Here is an 18,246-nt window from a genome sequence, read left to right on the forward strand (position 1 = left end):
GGTGCTGTGGTTGAGTGGCTCCCCTTTCACCGTGGGGCCAGAGTCTCATCCCGCCGAGACCTCCAGTCCAGAGCCTTCACCGCTGGTCCCGTTCAGCCCAGAGCCCTCGTCACCGCTGGTTCCGTCCAGCCCAGAGCCCTCGTCACCGCTGGTTCCGTCCAGCACCAAGCCCTCTTCTCCGCTGGTTCCGTCCAGCACCAAGCCCTCTTCGCCGCTGGTTCCGTCCAGCACCAAGCCCTCTTCGCCGCTGGTTCCGTCCAGCACCAAGCCCTCTTCTCCGCTGGTTCCGTCCAGCACCAAGCCCTCTTCGCCGCTGGTTCCGTCCAGCCAATCCGAGCCAGAGCCCGCTGATCCTGCGCCAGAGCCCGCTGATCCTGCGCCAGAGCCCGCTGATCCTGCGCCAGAGCCCGCTGATCCTGCGCTAGAGACTATGAACATCACACCTGCCCAACCAGAGACTCAGTATGTACCGGAGCCCATCGTTGTTTCTGTGTTTGTGTCAGTCTTTGTGGCTGTTACTACACTAGTAGCCACTGAGAGTGCGTCTCTGTCAAAGAAACCTTTGGATTTTGGAGATGAGAATGGTCCAGTCCCAGTTCGGTTACCCAAGCCTGTCAAGCTAGATCCTGTCATTCATTTGCCTGTCGTGTTAGCCCCGCCCAACCTCCCTCTCCCACCACCTCTTCAAGACATCTCGAACTCTATGTTCTTTTTGGGTATCTGCATAGGACTTCAGCCTCTTCTCCAGTCTCCAGCCATCTGTACCACCCAGTCATCTCTGTCACCCTCCAGTCCATCGGTACCACCTTGGACCTGTCGGGAGCCATCTTCTCCTGCGCAAGATGAGCCCTTAGCTCCGTCTAAAGCCTCGGTGCGCTCCGATCTGCTTCGACCTGTTGCCCTGGCTCCCGAACCTACGCTCCTTCCACCCTCGACCTCGGCGTGGACCATCGGCCATTCGGTCTTGCCGGACTCCCTCGGCACGTCGATTCCACCGAGGTCAGACGTCGCTTCACCTCCGCTGCGGACTTGCGAACCGTCCGCTGCGCTCTGGTTCTCCACCCCTTCTGCTGCGGTTTGCTCCGCCCTTCCTCAGGCTCCATCTCCGCCCTCGGTCGTTCCAGCTCGCCCTCAGACCTCCGGATCCCCACCTCGCTCTCAGGAGGTCGTCGCTGCGGCTCCATCGCGGTCACCTGGGTCTTCATCATCTCTTCACTACCTTGGCTCATCGACTACGCGGTGGGCTTCAGCCTCGTCTTTGTCGCCTCCGGTCATCTCCATGGCGGCCTTCACTGCTTCTCCATGGCTCCTCCCTCCGTCGACGCCGCCGTGGGGTACTTTTTTGGCTGTTGCCTCACTGTAAACCCTAATGCTCAAAATAATTAATTGGTTTGAGTAGGACAAACTTAAATTAAACAAATTAGTTCAGTCAAATTAACTTTTATGAGTATTTAGCACTTTCTTTTTCTTTCAAGTTCACTGAACTGATATATTTTAAGTAAACTGAACTGTTTCATTGTTTTGAGTTTTATGAAATTATTTATTTTAATTTAGACGAACTTAAGTTTAACTGAAACAGCTGGGATGTCTATTTCCCAGCATGCTTTGCCGATGGCACTCGAAAGGGAGAGTAAATGCTAAAATTAAGTGTAATATAATGTTTTTTTGTGTGTAAGATTAATGTTATGTGTGAGATTTAGTAGTGATTCATGTTTTGTTATGCTAATTTAGAAGAATTTCTGTTAATGTTGGCTTTAGGATAGTTACCAGCATGGTGACAAGTGGTGCATGCAGCTTGATTTGAGAGCAAATACGTCATTTATATTGATGTGCTCATACAGCAAGTGTTTCTGTATAACATACTATTGCTAATATGTTAGCATTTACTATGTTAGCAGATTAGCTTTTTAAAGCTAAATAAGTTCATACTAATAAAAGTATTTTGAGTTCTGCCAACTTATTTGGGTTTACAGTGTACTTCATAGATTTAAGTTATATTAACTGAATGGAATTAGTACTATTAACTTTGTTTACCCAAGTTATTGAGTTACTTGAACACAAATCAAATCTTTTTTTAAGCTTAAATTGTTTGAGTTAATAAACTTAAATGATTTAAGGCAATCGGTTTCCTCAAACGGTTTGAGTTGAACTAACTCATCAGGTTTTACAGTGCTGGGCACCTTCCATCACCCATCTGCCCAAGGCCCTTCGCTGGCTCTCACCACGTCCTGCTCCGCCCTGGCCACGCCCACAGCCTGTTCCGCCCTGGACGCCCGAGGGTCCAACAGCTCCGCCATGGACGCCTGAGGGTTCGTCTGCTCCACCGTGGCCACGCCCACGTCCTGCTCCGCCCTGGCCGCCTGATCATCCTGCTTCGCCTTGGTCCCTCTTCGGCGCGAGGTCGCGCCTTCCGGAGGGGGGGAGTAATGTTACGTTTGTGTCTGTTTTAATCTTCTGTTTTCTTTCTTAGTCACATGTCTTTTGTTTTCCCGCCACTCATTTTGTTTCCATGCCAACCATCATTAGTTCACCTTCATCACCTTCATCACCTGTGTCCTGTTAATCACCTTCATCTGTATCACCTGGTTATGTTCATCAGTGTCTGTATTTAGTTTGTTCTGTTCAGTCAGTCCTTGCCGGTTATTAGTCTTGTATAGTCGTGTTAGTGTGTGTTATCTGCCTGCCTGAATCTGCCTGTTAGTACCTGCCTGTGATTATCTTAGTAAATTGTTGCAATTGGAGCCTTTTTGACTTTGTCCTTCAACTGCACAACACCGTGACATCTACAGGTCAGTGTATAATTTAATATGGTAAACCCATGTCCACTTATACATGCCAAGACAGTCAGTTATATGAGAGAAAGCAAGATTTCATTAAGATGTTGCTGCATATTTCTAATATCTAAAGCAAAGAGATATAATTTGAGTGAAATTACTGTGAAAGCTGCAAAGTCAGTTCAGAAATATTTTAATTAATCGTTCCAAAACCTAGGAAGCTATCAAGCTTGAAAGCATTGTAGTCAAGTCGAGTCAAAGTTTGTTTATAGAGCACATTTAACTGCATTTGACCCAAAGGGTTTTACACTAAAATATATACAGTAGCAAATTGGAACAAAAATAATAAATTATATATATACACACACACAGTACCGTTTTTGAAAGAAGTCTCTTATACTCATCAAGCCTGCATTTATTTGATCAAAAATACAGAAAAAAAACTGTAATATTATGAAATTACAATTTAAAATAACGATTTTCTATTTCAATATACTTTAAAATATAATTTATTTCTGTGAGTCAAAGCTAAATTTTCAACATTACTCCAGTCTTCAGTGTCACATGATCCTTCAGAAAGCATTCTAATATACTGTATATATAATTGTAATTGGCTGGAAGGTGTGCAATAAAACCGTTTAATGTACAGCTATGTGCTGATCGGAGATCTTAAAGGCAGGGTAGGCAGGTTTTTAAAAAAAAAAAACTTTTTCCCAAATTTGTTTAAACTGTCTTTATATACCAATACATAATTAAAATGTAAGTACTCTAAAAAGGAGAGTATAAAAATCGAGTGTCTGTAGTCATCTCAGGGCTGCAATAAACACAGCTACATATTTCAATTCACTCCCACCCCCTCCCGTCTGGGCTCCTTCCAAAGCCACGCCCACAAAACACATGAACGCGCGATGCCGACCGCTCAGCTGGAGGACGCGTTTACCAGCGCCGAGCGGAGAGGAGCGCAGTGCATGGAGTAACATCATGTCAGAATCACATGTAATAAAATACCTAACTGTATCATTATGAATATAAACAACTAACATGGCTGTTAGTACTCACTATCAAGCTAGCATATCGAGACGGGTAAAGTTTCAAATATATTGAGTTTGATTCAGTAACGAGCTAGTAACATAAGGCAAAGGCAAAAAAGGGGTTGCATTGATACACGTTTTCCAGTTACCATCAGTTACACTATGATGAAGGTGGATTTCGTGTAAGATTCATAACATATACGGTGTATGAATATACGACATTCGATTTTTATACTGTCCTTTTCAGAGTACTTACATTTTAATTATGTATTGGTATATAAAGAGAGTTTAAACAAATTCGGGAAAAAGTTTTTTAGAAAAAACCTGCCTACCCTGCCTTTAACTTCGCTTTTGAATCGCTACATTATATTACACAGAAAAAAAGTTTGTAACGTCGTTGTTTTTGAAGTAATTAAACTCACAGCTTCATTGCTAGTAGAAAGACACAGCACAGACAGGTAATTCACACACATCTCTCTCTCTCTCTCTCTCTCTCTCTCTCTCTCTCTCTCTCTCGATAGACTGATTCATTCAAATAAATGTTATAATTTAGTCAAATAAATGTAACATTACTGCATTTCATCTCTGTTTTTGATTTAAAGTGGGCAGAATGCTAGATCCAACGAATGGTAGCTGACAAAAATAACCATAATTTTAACCCTTCCAGTCAAATTTAGCATTGCAAACATCAGTGACAGCTTTAACTTGTCAATGCTGGTAAATGACCGCGGGATAATCGTGTGCATTAAACAATTTGGCTGCAATCTGCCGTGTAGGGCGGTTCTTTACCTCCATGTCGCGCATTAAAATCGTTTAATGCACAGCTAGCCGTGGATTATCCCTTACATGTATTTATAAATAAGGCTTGATCTTGTCGATTGGGGATTGATTGGATTGTTTGCTATAATTGCTGCAATCTCATGTGAGTGACAGGTTGCTAGAAGGAAGGGATTATTGTCCCACCTTGTGGACAATCAGATGTCATTGCGAAGGGAAATGTTTTTGATTAAAGATTATGAGGGATCATGAATTTAAAAAATGATGTGCATGGATAAATCATTCATAAAACACTGCAATATTTCGTAAAGGAATAAGAATTGTCAATTGTGATTTCATGGTGACTTTAAACTCATTTAGAAGGGGCTATGAAGAGTGTTCCACTTATGTTACCATCTGCCCTATTTTTTTTAATTGATGGTCTATGTAAACATGCAGTAGAAGTGTCTTGTTAAAAATAGTTCAACTTTTGACATGGATCAGTATTTAATAACGCTAAAATGCCTATAAATGCAGATGTTATAGACAGTAGACAGCAAACCAGCTCACTAGGTTTTAAAATACAAAGATGATTTAGATTTAAATCGGTAATTAATTGCAAGCAAAGGATTTCAAAGGACGTGCATGTTGCTTTTATTGATTTTTATAGCATGAACTTTTCATACACAATGAAAAAACACTGTGATATGTTCTTTTCAATTAGAAATCATCAAACAGAATCACTAACAAAGACTGAATTCGCACTACAAAGGGCCAGCTGTGCTTTCAACTAGCACTAGAAAACAATCCCAGTGTCAATATTCTAACAGTGAAGGTGACAATAACGACACCCGGGTTATGCTAGAGAATAGTACACAGGTGTGATCGCGAGCGGTTCCAGGTCATTTGCTTTCCTTGTCCCTGTAACATGCAGCCACGTCTGTTCTTATGAGTTAATGGCACTAGAAGACATAGCGTCTATTACGGAGGGACCTCGGGGGCAGCTAAATACGTCCCTGCTCGTGATCAGGAATATTTATACCTCTTTCTAACCTCTCAGTCCCATCTGCACAGAGATTTTTCCTCCTTTTCATAAATCACTGGGTTGAGGAAATTGCAAACAGGCACACTGGAATAGGATTTTACTGCTGGGAGGGGGATCGTATGGGGGGATGGAGCGGAAATGGGGACACTCATTTGTTTCTCAAATCTTAACATGCTGGGAATTTTAGGCTTTGACACATTTAGCCATGTGCATTTAAAAACAACCCAGATTTGCAGCGCTCGGATGTTTCGTCTCAACGCTACCAGAATGTTCTGCAGATTTGGTTTACTGAGCAGACTGAACAGACTACATTTTTAAAGACAGTAATTTATGTCTGCATTGTTAATGTCTCTTTCAGTAATTTGGATAACTGCATCTTATAGCACGCTGTGAGCTCCTGTATTCTCGTATGTAAAGAATCATTTGTCAGAGTCGTTTAGATGAGATTTGTGGGCAATTTGTTCCTCTCTGTTTTGGAGATGAACTGTGATGGCGTACTGTGATGTCGGGCTCTTATACATGTCTGTGTCACAATCAATAATGTCATTAGGATTCCCTGACTGGGCTTTCCTACCTTCCTCTCCTCCATTCATCACTCTCTACCCCTTTGAGATTAGCAATGCAATTCCAGACCCTAAAATCTAGCAGATCAACATTACAGTTCCTCAAAACCAATCAGCACCTGAAAAACAGAAAAAGAAGCAAGTATCAGAAGCAAATATCTTATTGGGCCATTGAGGAAATGCTGATCAGCTTTTGAAAGCCTTACCTTAAAATGTTTTGATGCCATAAATGTAAAGCTAGGTAACCACTGAGTACAAATGAATTGCATTAATCATTATTTTATAAACGTTTTATAAATGTACTTTCTAAAGCAAAAATGTTTAGTTATTTACTCGTTCATTAATTTAAATATAAAGTATATGAATTTTTTTTTTTGGAGTACCATTTGACTACTTTGTATTCACAAGAAATAATTCAATATTTTACCAAATAACTTAATAATTTTTATTTCAACCTTTTAATGAGATGTTTTTCTTCATTACATTAAAATGTATAAAAAGAAATAATATCATAATGAATTTTAATATCGAAATTTAAGATATGTTCATTTATAGAAGACGTGCATTCGTTTTATTTTATTTTTGTCATGTTTTTTATAAATCAGAAGATTCATTCATACACAAAAAACTAAGATCACTTTATTGACTGCCAGCTACATTTATTTACCTTTAAGAATTAAAAACTGTGCATTGGATGTCAAAGAGAGAATGCTGTAGACAAGAGGAAGAGGGAGTTATATTTCCATCCAAAGAACAGACTTTTAAAATGATTTTATGTTTCCTTTCTTGAGGGTTCTGAACTGTCCATTCTGACAGGCATTCTAGATCCTGTTCATTTACTTCCTGTCCATTTTTATGTTAATGACATTTCCGTGGCATTTAACAGACGGAGGGAACTGACCTTTCTGTGCCTGATGACTCCAGGGGTCAGATGATGGCTCTACTCTAACATTTAACAAATCCTCCTATGCTGCCTAATGGGTGCAGAAACAGAATAGTATATGGAACACAGCCCAAAAATGAAGCGTCCTCATCCAACCCAAAGCCCACTGGCCTCTATAGTTACTTTGTTCACCCTTTAGCTGTAACTCAAGCATGGGCGGAAAGTGAGACGACTGCAATAATTACCAAGCGGCCTTTGGCTTCTGTGAATCGAATGGAGAATCTGATGGAAAAATCCAACTTTTTCCCAAACAAAACCATGTTCACTTCAATGTTTTGGGTTTACGGTAACATGCACTGACCTCAAAAGCACCAAACCAAGCATTTGTGTCACTGTGCCCTAGCTGTCAGTTACTGTTATTAAATTTTTCAGTTCCTTTCTGCTTTGAATTTCTTAATCTTCAGATGCAATTGCTGTATTTGTTTGGTGTTTTAAGGACACTGAATCTGACTGTTCCACAGTAATTAATGTAGACACTGTTAAGAAATTAAGCATGTCTTCTGCTACTACTTTCTATTTAAGTTATATTTTGATGACATAACGCATGCATTTGTTATGTGCTTCAAAGTCCACATAATAATGTGACATATGGGTTTATAAAACCCATTGTTGCAAACTATTTATAATGGCTTACATTGGAGGGAATGCTTCATTCTGTATAGATTTTCTGCTGCTATGTCTCGAGTCTGGGTCTCAGTGTGCATGACAACATTTCTTGATGCATTATACAGATGCATTTCCATTGTAAATAAAATAACAAAGCTGGAATTATTTAAATTCCGTGCAGCTCCAAATGCTTCTTGTCGGTTTCATTATTTTTAGTGTAGAACTTCATTAAATCACGGTTTTATTTTCACCGGAAGATAAACATCTCGCACGACACACGTTAGAGAAAAAGATCCATGTTGCTTCTAGAACACGGAGTCGACTCTTGAGATCTAACCCACTTTCCCCTACACTTGAGAGAGATCCCGGTGTGAACCAAATTAAAATCATTTAGATGGAATCAAAATCATTTGTGGTGCTTGTATTCATTAATTGTGCCTTTCTTACAAGGATTTGCATTTTTTGTGGAGGATTATACATTTCACTATAGTCCATTCAAATAATTATCTAAGGGCTATTATGGGTTGGACAATGACACAACATAATCTCTCATATCATTCTAATTGTCTCATTCTTCATGCCCTTAAACCACCAAATCCAAAAGGCCTCCTTTATAGTTGATGTTAAATCAAGTAGTTTCTGTAGTACCCTATCCTGTGGTGTGACATGCGAGAATTCACTAAAGCTGTTCTTAAAAAAATATTTCTTCTATAATTAATATACATGGAGCTTTTATGACCTTATACTAATTGAGGTTACTGGAAATAGTTGGTCACATGGTCACACCACAGAACCACTTAAAATTAACTAGAGAAGGAAGAAAGGCGAATATTCACACACATACCGTAGCTTACCATACAAAAGTTGGTTACATTTTGCAATGTTTTTGAAAGAAGTTTCTTATGCTCACCAAGTCTATGGGTACGTTTAACCCACAACGATGTACTAAAACGGCATTTTTCGCGTCCAGACGACACCTGTCAAAATGATCCCCGTTTCACACGGATCCGTGAAAACGACTAAAAAATGTTGTATTATGCTGCCAGGCCAGTAGTTGGCGATGTCACTTTGTAAAGAAACACTATACTGAACACATAATGCGCATGACGCGTTTTTTTTTTTTTTTTTTTACACGGGACAATAATATATTGTTTTCAAAATCTTTTGAAACTCGTTTCTACTCCAAACTTTTGAATGGTAGTGTATTTATATTAGAGAAAAACATAATTGGAGAGAATATAATTTTTTTTTTTTTTTTTTCTAATAATTCGAGAGAAAAAAAGAAAGGTTTGACAGTTTCACAGCATCTAGATTACAGGTCTCCCACAATGGGCTTTCAAGCATTTAATCAGGGGCCGGTTGCATAAACTGCTCAGAATATTCTTACAAGTTAGTCATAATTTTTTTTTTAATCCTATTTTTCATAACTTTTTGAAGTCAGTTACATAAAAATGTAGATTGGTCTAATTTGATACCAAAAAGTAAGACTGATTACCCCCAACTAAGGCCACATTTACACTGCAGGAGATGCCCAATTCCAATATTTTTTCTTTTGACGAACAGCTAACTTTGTTTTTGTTAAAGTGACCCATATCCCATATCTGCATTTACATTTGGCAAAACAACCCAAAGTAGACGCACTGACCCGGAAAAGCTTAGGCCGAAAACGAAGTAAAAACGGCGGCATTTGTAATGGACGCAGACAAAATGATAATACAAGCTTTTGCTTTCTGCACAATCTTTAACGGTCAGCAAGACATTGGTCTCTTAAGGCAGAGAAGAAGAAAAAAAAGGAGAGCCCTTGTTGAAGCCTGAGTGAATGTAGCAGTGTTCGCTGCTGTCCACTTCCGGACCGTCCACTAAAATGGCATACGCAAATGCACGTTTCACGTTCCTGGGTCAAATCCGATCTGTGCCACGTGGGAGAAAAAAATCGGAATTGGGTCGAGTAATGTAAATGCGGCCTGACTGCTAGTTGGTCATTCTAGTTCTTTAGACACAGTCTTAACATAATGGCTTTTTGCAACTGGCTCCAGAAAACACCACAGCATCGATACATGTCACCCACAGACACAAACAGAAGTGGTGAACATTTGATGTCATCTGCCTGACCTAGTTAGGATATGAAAGCTTGGATCATTTAAATGGCAATCCTTACCTGCCTTTCAGAGGCAATTTGGTTCCTCCCACTGCTATTAATATCACACACTGATTGACTTCAGTGTAATCTGAAACACTTCAAATAAAATCAGGTGAGTCTACTTTAACCTGAGCCAGTGATAACAGCATGCTAGTTTAAAGCTCTCTCTTAAACATCACATTGAAATTAATATACACACAGACGGAGATGCAAAAAGACATTTGATCAATATAATACACAGTACACACCGCTGTTATGAACATGCAGTTGCACAACACAACATATTGCACAACATATCTCAAGTGCGTCATTATATTAGAAACCTGAAAAGTGATTTGAGATTGTTTTTTAAGTGTGTTAGTTCAGGAACTGGAGCCAGTGGGAGTCCTGATGTCTTCCTTGCAATCAGTTCTTTATGGAGAAAGTCCATTCTGGTAACATTTCAAACAGCTCACCTCAATTACCAATATTAACACATTACCTGATGCCAGCTGTGAGCACTCTGGTTTCATTAGTGCAGGGTGCTATAGACCCACGCAAACACACTTTTAGCTTACAGTTTGGTGTGATCACGCCATGTCGTATATATCATAAGGATTCTGAACTGTAAAAAGCCTAAAATAAATTAAAAAAAATTAAATAAAAGCCCTGGCAATCACCCACAGCAGCCTAGCATCCTGGTGCTGACTTTTGTACGTGCAAACCTGCACATTTCCTTCAGAAATGTAAAAAAAAGTGCTTTGTATAAGGAAATATTTCATGCCTTTTTCACTCTCTTTCTTATCGGGTCTCCTCAGCTTGCCACTTAGCTTCCTTTATGATAAACCAGCCCTAAACTCGTTTTGCATAATTCACTGTGCTATACCATAATTGTTGTGTAGGGCATGTGTTTTTTATGGTATTCCCTACGTTATGTAACCCAGTATTGATGTTGAGCTGCAAATGGAGGATTTTTCCGGAAATTGTTTATTGGCAATAACCTCACCCATCCGCATATAAACACAGGGCATGTATTTGTTATGTTATGGAAGCCTGTAGAGCGTGTCCAGGGTAATCTCGCTCTACATAATGAATACGCTCTGTGAGGTGCTCAGCTGCCAGTGTTTCCCAGCTCCGAGGTGCAGGAAGGGAGAGGTAAGAGGAAGAGGGGGCTGGGAACGCGTGAGCTCTTTAATTCTGCACCAGGGGAAAACCCTTCTCAATTTCTGTGTGGGTGGATTATGGGTTATAAGTGTGAGAGCGTGCGCGCATGTATTATGCAGGAGCGTGTGTGTGTGTGCATGTTTTTTTTTGTTTTTTTTGCACATAAATAGATGTTGTAGTATGTATGTATGTATGTCAACTGCAAACCACCCTGAGTGTTTGTTTTTCCATTGGTTTGCAGTGTGGAGTGCAAGTTGTCTACCTGTGTGTCTATGTGTGTGTGTGTTTATTGGACAGCTGGTGTGATAAATGAGACACAGGGGTAGGGGAACCTTTTTCCCCCTGTAGAGCAGATTGCATGTGTGTCTAGGCTTGTCTGACAGCTCCTATAGGAAGCATCAGGAGTATTGGGGGAGGGGAGGGGCGCAGCGATCCAGTTGTTTTGAAGCACTTTGCACATGTTTAGGTGTTTTACACCAGTGAACAGGTTTGCTTGTTGGCTTTATATACAATTTATATGGCTGTTTATAGCATAAAATACCATTTTAAAGGGATAACTTATTAAAAAATGGAAATTCTGTCATCATTTACTCACCCTTGTGTCGTTCCAAACATGCATGATTTGCTTTCTTCGGTGGAACATAGAAGATATTTTACAAAATGTCCAGAATGCTCTGTATGGATACAAAATAATACGTCGTAAATGCAACGTGTGCACTGTGTTGCAAGCATTCTGAAGCCATTGGATAGCTTTTTCTCTAAAAATGCTACTTTCCGTATTAGGTTTGATGTCAATGACAATACACACAAGTACACTGACTTTTAAGGTATCTTTACATGTCTTTTACACACTTTCATAATGGACATTTTTAAAGACAAATTTTAAAGACACACATCACCCCCATTCTCTACCAACTCCACTGGCTACCAGTTCCGTCGCGGATCAAATACAAAGTAGTACTACTGACCTTCAAAGCGCTCCATAACCTTGCTCCCCCCCTACATCCGTGGCCTCCTGATCCCGTACACTCCATCCCGCTCACTCAGATCTTCTGACCAAAATCTCTTGGCTATCCCCCGCTCCAGACTTTCCACCCTGGGTGGCAGATCCTTCAGTGCCTTGGCCCCCAAACTCTGGAACAGCCTCCCACAACCTCTTCGTGACTGTCCTTCACTTCCCCTCTTTAAAGCTCATCTCAAGACCTTTTTGTTTAATGATCATTTCTCCACACCAAACTCATAGCTTCATACTGATAACTTGTCTTTGTTGTATTGTTTTGGTTGTTGCTGTTGTGTATTCTTTCCTTCCCACTATGTAAAGCGACCCTGGGTTTGAGAAAGGCGCTATATAAAATAAACGTATTATTATTGTTATTATTATTATTATTATTATTAAAGGTTGATGGCCTCAGTGCCCATTACACTGTCCTTCAAAAGTTTGGGATTAATACGATTTTTTTGTTGAAAGAAATTACAATTTTATTCAGCAAAGACATTAAATTGTTCAAAAGTTATTTATATTGTTATAAAATATTTCGATTTTAGTTTATTTTGTAGTTCCTAAAACGCATAGAGGTTTCCACATAAATATTAAGCAGCACAACTGTAACAGCGCAACATTGATAATAATTAATTAATTAATATTTCTTGATTTCAGCAAATCTACATATTGGAATGATTTCTGAAGACTGAGTAAGAGTAATAATGCTGAGAATTCTGTTTTTCCATCACAAGAATGAATGAATGAATTATTTAATTAATTAAAGAATACATTTTAAACATATTTTACTGTTTTTACTGTATTTTTTTAATCAAATAAATACAGCTTTGTTAAGCATATAAAATAAATCATACCAACCCCAAACGTTTGAATAGTGTATGAGTGAACAAATCTGAAATGAACTGTAAGTTACAATGAATAAAAGCATCTGTAAAATCTTATATAAAAAACACTGTACACTGAAAATATGTAAAAAGACATCGATACTTTCGATATTTCATTGGCTGAACGAACAACACCCAGGTACACAACACTATAACAATACACTAACCTCCAAATACAGCATCTACTCGGAAAGCGTTTATTTGGTTCTGCTGTAGGAAATATATATATAAAAAGAACTGTATATTAGCACTTAATTGGCATGTTTATCACACAGCAGTCAAAATATTACTCAACTGAATCTTTGGTTTATTGTTGGAAGTGAAAATAACTGTCAGTCGTGATGAGTCATGCACCACAAAACATTTCTCTGGAAAATAGCAGCGGAATTAATATTTATTTGAGCCACAGAATAAAGGAAATGTCATCCTTCTGTTTGTTTTCATACTACTAACCGCAGGATGATTTTCATTGACATGCCTAATGCCAGACGTTCAAATGAATCTCATCCTCTGCCCCGCTTGTTCAGTATATGCTGACTGATGTGAACTCCACAGCAAGCTTTCTTCAGACATCTGCAGCTGATGGAATGAAACAGTCGATGTCCTCTGGCCACAGAAGTCTCGCTGATGTTGTGGAAGAATGGATGAAAGACATGCAGACAATCTGTGGATCAGGAGGTGCATTCACACATGGCCCCCCTAAGGGCATGTTGAGATATAACCTAATAGCCAGGAGGGAGATTAACCAGTCTATTCTCAGTCCATTTATTACACTGACAGAGCCCTAAAGAGGAGAGGTGTGGAGAGAAATAAAGAGAGACGAGTTACGGCCACTAATCTCCACGGCTTCTCCTTCCCTTTGACCTTCGCATCTCTCTTATATTCACGTTTTTTGAAAGAAGTCTCTTATGCTCACCAAGGCTGCATTCATTTGATCAAAAATACAGGAAAAATACAGTAATATTGTGAAGTATTAAAATAAATGTTTTCTATTTTAATATATTTTAAAATGTTATTCCTTAGATTGCAAAGCTGAATTTTTATAAGTAATTACTCTAGTCTAAAGTATCACATGAAGAAATGTATTCTTATTATCAATGTTTAAAACAGTTGTGCTGCTTAATATGTGAAAACTGATGATTTTTGAGTTTTGAACTGACAACATTTATTTGAAACTGAAATCGTTGGTAACATTATAAATGTCTTTACTGTCACGTTTGATTTATTTAATGCATCCTTTTTTAATAAAAGTATAAACTTCTTTCAAAAAGAAAATTCCTACTGACCACAGTGTAGTGTATATTATATTAATACAATATAAAATAAAGCCCCCCTCTGAAGACCACTTGTAATGAGAAAAAAAACGGACCAGTTTTTTATGACCATTTTCCATCCTCTCTCTCTAAGCCTGTTAATGTTTTGTACATTTTGTACAATACATACGTGAGGCAAGTTGTCACATATCGTTTAAATGTTTACGATTATAGTTGCTGTGGGCCAAAATTTGACACTTTATCAAACTTTTCATGATCCTATTGTGACAACTTACCCCAAATATTACAACAAGCCCCACAATTGTCCATGCACACTCAAGTGCAAGTGGATTAGAAGTGCTTATGCAAATCAATGCCAGACTGGTGATGTGTAAAATTATTTGTTTTGCTTTTCTCATTTAACAAGAATAACACATACAAATGAATGCCATAATTACACAGAACATCATTTCACTCTTCTAATTGCAATTTTTCTACGTGAGATGTTACATTTCAAAGCAACTGTAAGTTAGTGTGTGCATGTACTTATATGGGAGCATACCTGTGTGTATGTTATATTTCCCCATGGTTAAAATGGTTGGCAGGGTTGAGGAGGTGTCAGCGATTACGCATGGAAATAGATGTGTGTTTGTTTTTCTAATTACCATGGCAGCAGATGTTCTGATTGGTAGCACTGCCTAATTAGCAGGGGTGAGAAAAGAAGATGCATTCAATAATATTGCCAAAACATGAGGCTTTATATAAAAAGAGAAGATGAGTTTGAAATGAGTTTGGTTTGACTCACAAAATCATGACCAAATAATTTTCTGCCAAAATCAGGGAAAAATAATTATATCTGCTAAAAGAAAATGAAATACTTAAGATAATTAAGACTTTTCATTTGGCATTGTGACATATTTTCATTAAATCTAACTCCCAATCTTAACACATAAAACATAATATATTATTTAAAGCGTTCAAATATCATGTTGTTCTGCCATTAAATGAATTGATTTCAATTTAAGAAATCATTGTATTGCAGAAAAAATATTTTTTTTCATTAGAATCTCCACTGAGAATAATTACAGTAATGAGAATATGGGGGGAAATGTGCTTAATTGGCATTAAAATATGGTCCCTATGCAAAAATAATATTAAAATAGGCTTCATTTTCTTTCTTCTGCGAAATATAATTTCTTTATAATTGATTTTGGGGTAAAAATGTGACCTTGTGTTTTGTGAGACTCGTCAATATAAATGCAGTATTTTTGGTGGTCTACAAACATTACTTAACCAAAAGGCAAGTCTTTGACCAAAATATAATACCTAAAAAACAATCATTCAAGACAATATGCCATTCTTTTTTTAATTTCCATACCGCACACAGTATCCTACACTCTTAAAAATAAAGGTCCCTTATTGGCACCAATGGTTCCATGAAGATCCTTAAACATCCATGGAACCTTTCCATTACACAAAAAAGTTCTTTATAGTGAAAAAAAAAACGGTTCTTTAGATCATTAAAAGGTTCTTCATGGAAAAAAAAAAATGTCTTTTTTAAGAACTGCTCACTGAAAGGTTAAATTGGGGAACCCAACATGTTTCTTACATGGGATTGCTGCGAAACCCCACTTTTGGATCTTTTATTTTTAATAGTGTAGATGATAACTGACCAGCCTTTAAGGGTCACAGCCACACACAAAAAAACACATTCAACAGACATCCACACAGATCTTTTGCCAGTCTTTTGTTATTAGGCCTGTCTCCGACTGCTGACAGTCCAGAAAATATTTCTATATCCTGCACTGACCTTGACCAATGTGAACATGTAATGATCTCCACCTTAGCTTCCTGATCAGTGACCCCAAACCCCCCATCGATTTCTGCTTTTGCTCACCAGCGAGTTGCCAATTAGTGTCACAGAGGCCTTATTTCACCAAGCTAATATTTGGATAGTCTAGACACAATGTCTCATAGTACTTCATCTGTATTTCATTTCCCTCCCCCTGTTGTATTTTCTGCTGCACTTGCTGTGCAAGAATTCATCTCTAAAGCCATCCGACCAGTCATTTAAAGAATAGTTTCACTTTAAATTCCGATTAATAATGCATACTATTGGCAGGCTCATACAAAGGGCAAAACCAAAAATGCTCATGAATATTTAATTACTCTGAGCTCTTTTTTTACAAAGATGAATCGCCCCTGTGCTCTCTAGATGGCTCATGCTGTGCAAATACCCTGTTTAATCAATGGCTACCCAATCCCTGCTTGTGCAATCATGACAGACACCAGCTACCGATCACAGTGGAGAACGGATTCCATTATCAGAAATGGGGATTGCTTAACATGAGCTCAGGAACGAGGACACACAGACAGAAATATAATCACGGAAACAAGTTCCCTCTTGAGTTGAGGACCACATGCTTGAATGAGATGAAGAGAGAGGGTGAGATGTAGGAGAGAGCTGCCATCTTAACAGCTCTGTGATGACGAGGGTGAAGGCTGAATATGAAGAGAGTCTCTGTCCTACTCACCCTCTCCTCAAACCACTCATTGAAGATAAGATTGAGTGCAAGGGACACATCAAGGCTCACAACATCACTCTTCTCAAATCTGAAGAAAAAGCTAATTCAATGCTGTTTGGAGGATGTATCTGTCCTTGCAAAAAAGATGTTTCTGTATAAATGTGTTTTTATTGACTTTGCAGTGGTGAAGGTTGTTCTACTGAACACTACAAGAAGCATATAAGCAGAAATAAAGAGCCTTAGAAAGTTTTTTTTCTCTCTCTCATTTTCTTGTCCCCATAAGGAAAACAGCTTATAAATCAGACTTAATTATGTTTTTTGGAAATGTAAAAATGTAGAAAGTTTTCTGTGATGGGTATGTTTTAGGGTTAGGGGATAGAATAAACAGTATTTACAGTATAACATGTCTATGGAATGTCCCCATAAAACATGAAAACACAACGTGTGTGTGTGTGTGTGTGTGTGTGTGTGTGTGTGTGTGTGTGTGTGTGTGTGTGTGGTTATAAACTTTATTTTGAGGTGTCTTTGTTACAGTGTAATTATACAATTAAGTACTAAGTAATAGTAATTAACATGTACTCCCTATATAATTACTGGGTTAGGGTTAAGGTTTGGTTTAGTTGCATGTAACTATGCATAATTGACTGTTATTACTATAGTAACTACATGTAAAATGTGTAAGGGTCACGGTAAAAAAAAAAAATGTTACCAACTGCTCCATTTAAAAAAACACTCTTTTCGCCTTGATAATTTGGCAAAACATCGTGATATAAACGTCTAATTGCGAAGATGTGATTGTCTTCAGCAGATACAGGTCAGTCTCTACATGTTTTCCTCCCTCGCGTGCTCGCTGAAGCGCGCGCACATCTTCAGCACCATGGAGAGCTCCGTCGTCTTCATCGAAACGTTCAGCCACGACAATAATTCATGCGTTAAGTCATAACCATCATAATGTATGAAAACGGAAGTAATTGTTTTACGCTAAACTGTTTTTGCGAAAATTATAAAACAATAACACTTGCTTCGTAAAGCAAACAGCCTATGACATCATTTGACATAATTTCGACACTCTTCCTTGTGTAAACAATACATCAAATGGCATTTTATCGTGACAACGTAGGCTACATGGCGTTAGTTAATCTGTTTTTAAACCAATTTGAGATTCTGAGATACAATCAGTTTCTAGACTTTTTACATTTATTTATTTATTGTATTTGTCATTTGCAAGTGATAATGGCAGTTTTGTCGGTCTGCACTCTTACAAGAAGATAAAAACTATCATATCATACTAAATAAACTCGGAAAGTCGCGCGCTCGCCTGAGGAAGTAACCATTGCAACAGTTATGTTTAGTAGCGAATGGGAGAACGAGATGTAACTAATATATAGACTAATCACCCAAAAAAACGTTATAGGCTAGTTTTGTAAAGCGATTTTAAGATAGTTACGTGGCTGTTACGTGTCCTAAATGCTTAAAAGATTGTGGTTGCACGAAAAGAACCTTAGAACAAAAAAAGAACATACATCGCTTTTAAAAAGGTCTCTGTATAATTCACACACTGTCTGGGAAAGCACGTCTTTGGT

General features: G+C 38.5%; 1 long non-coding RNA gene across 1 annotated transcript; it reads right to left on the reverse strand.

Annotated features, from left to right (window-relative positions):
* Positions 1 to 6,051: 6,051 nt before the first annotated feature.
* LOC130104004 (uncharacterized) lies at positions 6,052 to 14,761 on the reverse strand. Its single transcript, XR_008809425.1, has 3 exons — positions 14,701 to 14,761; positions 11,597 to 11,675; positions 6,052 to 6,288 (listed from the first exon to the last, which is right to left on the reverse strand). It is a non-coding gene; the product is annotated as an uncharacterized LOC130104004 (long non-coding RNA).
* Positions 14,762 to 18,246: the final 3,485 nt, after the last annotated feature.

The sequence above is a fragment of the Rhinichthys klamathensis genome, unplaced genomic scaffold, assembly GCF_029890125.1.
Source record: "Rhinichthys klamathensis goyatoka isolate OS25496 unplaced genomic scaffold, OSU_Roscu_1.1 h1tg000303l_1, whole genome shotgun sequence".
Lineage (NCBI taxonomy): Eukaryota > Metazoa > Chordata > Actinopteri > Cypriniformes > Leuciscidae > Rhinichthys > Rhinichthys klamathensis.